This window comes from Vanellus vanellus (assembly GCF_965231255.1).
Source record: "Vanellus vanellus genome assembly, chromosome: 13".
NCBI lineage: Eukaryota > Metazoa > Chordata > Aves > Charadriiformes > Charadriidae > Vanellus > Vanellus vanellus.
Window position 1 is genome coordinate 16,151,671 of NC_138918.1, and position 4,655 is coordinate 16,156,325.

Consider the following 4,655-nt stretch of genomic DNA (forward strand, 5'->3'; position numbering starts at 1 on the left):
GTACCAATATTCTGCTTAGTGTAATGTTGCATTAAGGAGTTCAGCTGATTTCTAAATTTACAATGTGTTTATTTTTGATAAAATGAAATGTTTATCTATTTGCATGTCTTTTTGGCCACATCTTGGACCAACTCAACTATCAGGCAAAAAAGGAGTTAGAATATTATGTGCTGGAGTTTCCATTTATGTAATTTTAAGATCTTAAAAAAAATAACAATAAAGACCAGCTTCAATTAGAAAAGTGGCAACTGTGTGAGCAATCATTTCCTCCCTTTTTTCAAACTGAGCTCTGAAAATTTAGATGTGCAGATGAGTTGTTAAGTCTGTTGAAAAAACAATTACTTTTGAGAAAGGATAACTACTCATGGTTGTCATAAGTCAAAGGGTAGCTATTTTGTCCATCAGAGTGTAGACTATGTATGAAATCTGTAGAAAAACAGTCCATTATATCTTTCTGAGTGCTTGTCCATTCTTTTTGTGCTCACCTGAAGACTTTCTCTATCTTTGGTTTTCCCCATTTAGTTTCTGCAAGAATTAAAAGGAAAAAAAAAAAAAAAAGGTGAGGCGTCATTTGTTTATTTTTAAGTGAAGGGTATTAAAGAGCTTTTTACAGAGTTCCATCTCTTGGAGAGTTTTGAATGAGCATCCTTCTCTAGACCATTACTCTTGCAAATTAGACCTTGAAAACTTGTTAAGGATTTGGAGTCATTTTATAGGATTGTTCCATTGGGCTGAAAATATAACTGCTAGACTCGTGATCTGACAGAAGAAAACTTTCTCGTGACCATCAAAATGAAGACTTCCTTTTAAACTGTATTGAGGAGGGAATAGCTTTGTTACTTTTTTGTCATTTGCTTTTTACCAGAACTAGACCCTATTCTGCCTGTCGCTAAATAATTGGTCTCAGAAGCTCATGTACTACAAAATGGCATTCGCTAAAATACCATAAAAATCTGTTCTTTCCACAATTGCGCTATAATTTACATCCTGTTTTTTTTTTCCTAAGACTTGCTAGAAGTCTTCATAAGACTGAATTAGTCAATTGGTAATGCCCAATTCTGTACATTTTGTTTTCTTTCACAGTTCTTTTATTTCTAGCAGTACAACCCTGAGGACTTCTGATTATAAGATCTTCTGACTACAACTTATGAGCCTAATAGCCATCACGCTGTATTTATGATCTTGTATCACACTTCAGGGAAAGCTTCTGTAGCTTGCTTGCTGGCTTTGTTTGCGGTAGTCAAAGCCCTGGAAACATCAGCATTTAAGTGTGCTTTGAAATTGCTGAAGTGTGTTGTTCCACCAGATTGGGTGGCCTACACAGCAACTCTAATAACAAATGGCTCTGGGTTTTTTTGTGGGAAGTAACCGCACATGCATTGTGTTAAGGTTGCCTTCTGACTATTAGGCAGTAATTTCTGAAGAAAAGAGCCTGCTGTTCTCTCACTTCTGAAACGAAACATGAGTATAACCTGGAATGAACCCGTGTCTTATGTTTTTATTCATTGTTTGTTGACCCTGTGGTCAACCCTCTGTCACTATGATTAATCATTCAGACTCCGGTTGTCCAAAAAGACAATTCGAGCCTTTTCAGCAAGAGAAAATGAGGGGTGGAAGGAAATAAAACAAAGTATTAATGAAACAAGATGGGTTAATCTTTGACATGATAATTTATACCTGGGCTAGCAAACCAACAGGAGTGCTCTTGTATGTGAATGATTAATAGCTGCTATGGTTGCATCTGTGACAAGTGATTAATAAAGTTTGTGATTAAAAAAAATACTTCCTTTTCTTTTCCTTAAGCGTGCAAATCTTGGAACTCCGCTTCTGCCTGCACAGTGGTTCAATTAGAGTGCAGACCTATTTGTAATTCAGATGTCACTCACCATTACTCATGCAAGCATCGTCAAAATGGAGTTCACTTGATCTGTTAAGTACTAAAGAACTGGGAAATCTAGCGTGTCCCCAGAAGACTTTCTAGCCTATGGGGGACAAAACATACGTCTGATGCAGCTGTTTCTTCAGGAGCACGTAACCTATCAACATGGAATATGTTACATATACAAATAGTAATCTGAGAATCTACAAACCAGTTACCAGATACAAATTGAAGCTGTGAAGTCCATCTGTGCTTCATGGTTAGAACAATGGCTTGCATGAAATCTCAAACCTATCCGGAGATAGGTGTGGGTTTTGTTGGATTTTATTTTTCCAGAAGTTAGATCATGCTATCAAAAGGTACGTAATCTGCATGGAAATCATTCACAGAGCTGTAAAAGGACAGCTTCAACTGAGTGCTGCTTTTTAAATCCGTACATTCCCTTCTCCAAAAGTTAAGAGTATTAGATGAAAATTTGCAAAACTTTGCTTACGACAGCCCCCCAAAATGAAGCCTTTCAGAGCTCATTTGCAAATGCATCACATACGAAGCCCTAGACTGTTCAAATTGTCATAGAATAATTAAATGGGTGTGTTGAGATGCAATTAGATAGGAAGGTGAGGATGGCAGCAGTGATTCAGACTGAAAGTTCAGTTAACTCTGTACCCACTCTCCCAGCAGTGGGTGGATGGTAGCAGATGCCTAGGGAAAGAGGAGTGAGGAGGAAGCGGTGCTTTCTTTGTTACACTTCACCAGTTGCTACTGTGGCTTCCTGAGCTGGAATTTGAATTCACACCATCATGTTTAATAGCTATCAACGTATCATGAATTCGTGTAAGCACTTTTTTAACCCATTTGTATTTTGTCCCCCATGGCATTCTGTGGCAGTTACCGTCACAGTTTCAACTATGAATTGCGTGTTTTACCATTTTAAACTTGCCGTGTGAGCATTTCTTTGCCTTTTGGTCTAGTTCCCATTTCATGAGGAATAGCGAATAACCTTTCTTTACGTTCTGTTTACCGTGCATGGTTTTGTAGGCCTGTTTCATATTTCCTTTAGGTCATCTTTTTCAAGATGAAAACTTTCAGTCACATGATCTTTTCTTCCATGAAATCTGCGGCACGTTCTAATTCTCTTTTTTAAGATGGGGGATCTATCTGAGATAGTTCCATCACAGATTTACACAGCAGTGTAATGATGCATGTAGGGTTTGTTCCAACTTTGTTTCTTCATAATTCCAGAGATTCGTTTTGGCTGTCCCCAAGCCCAGAACTGGCATTTGCAAAGAAGCATCTGCAATGACTACAACTTACTTTCTTTAGCAGTAATGGCTAGTATACATAATCTGAGAGGATTTTCTTGTTCTATTTGTTTATTTTTAATGCTTTGTACTTTATTTAATAATTTTCAATATTAATTTTCATCTACTGGTATTTTACTCCCATATCAGTAAAATGGTGTTTAATAATTATATGTCTCCGCATGTGTGGGCAACATGTTTATATTTCTTCTCTAAAAATATACACTGCTTATCAGGAAAAAATTTAATCTAAACCTCCTCACAGCACCCTCCTTGGTTTGTGTAATCTGCAATTTAGGGCTCTAGTTCTACGGGCTTTACACTCTTCTGGAAGTCTAATAAGGTTGGACTGATGGATTGGCGCAGAAACCATATTAAAGGCCCTTTTCTGGAAATACCACCTCAGATGATCATAATTCGTTGCAATAACATGAAGTGAGATTTGTCTTTCATGCACTTAAAGATTAAAGTGCATAGAGAAAGCGACACTTACTCTGAAGTGACAAAGTAAGTGTCGTCAAGAAATTTGTATGAAAGCTCACATATTATTTCTTCCTTTGTAGGCGTTAATCTAATATGTAAGAAGAGAGCATTGTCTCCCTGATTTATGGTAATGTAATTGCTGGCTTCAGGTAGAGGCTTTTGGAATAATATTTGTTTTATTTGTTTGTAGTTGTGTTTTGGTTGTCCTAAAACATTTTTCCAAATTATTCCTGACCAGCCAGCCAAAATTACCTTCGGTAAGACAATACACTTAAGCTGACATGAAACACAACGTTTTATTTATTTAGATAATTTCAGAAGTAGGAATTTTGAACATATTAAATTGAGAAAGGGAAATCTAAGAAGTTGGCTTTGCTCTCAGTGTATCTGCTGGTCCAGTTGTGAAGGCATCTGTGTTGCCTTTGAGGTCCAATTTCTAATCCTTCTACTGGAATGACAACTTTTGCAAATAATGATGTTTTCATTATCTCTCCCAAGAAGCGAATAACAGTCTATATTTTGAAACACTCGTAAGAAAAAAAGGAAGGACCCAAGTCTGAGTCAATATTCCAATATGTAGCTTTTTAACTACATTTAAGAGCTTCAGCAAAGGCATTTGAGAGAAGCACATGCTAAAACAGTCAAGTAGTGTGTGCTCACTTGGTATTTCGTCAATAAATTAGCCTTCTAATATTAGGCTGTGTTTTCTTTTTCTTCTCCAGACCAGTTTCTTTTTTAAAACAACACGATTTCCAAAACATAACCTCTTTTACTTTGCAGAGTGAATTTGAAGTTTTTGATGCCTTGACCATTTAGATATTTTATGATCTTGCTTGTTTATTGTCCTGCTAAGGCAGGGAGAAAAGGTACAGTATTCAGCCAAAGAAAATGCAGACTCAAGTGGGCCTGTAGTTTGTATGTTGAAAACTCGACAAAAGTTTATACCATCTTGTCTCATTTAGACTTCACTTCTGCCAGAAGCGGCCTGCCTC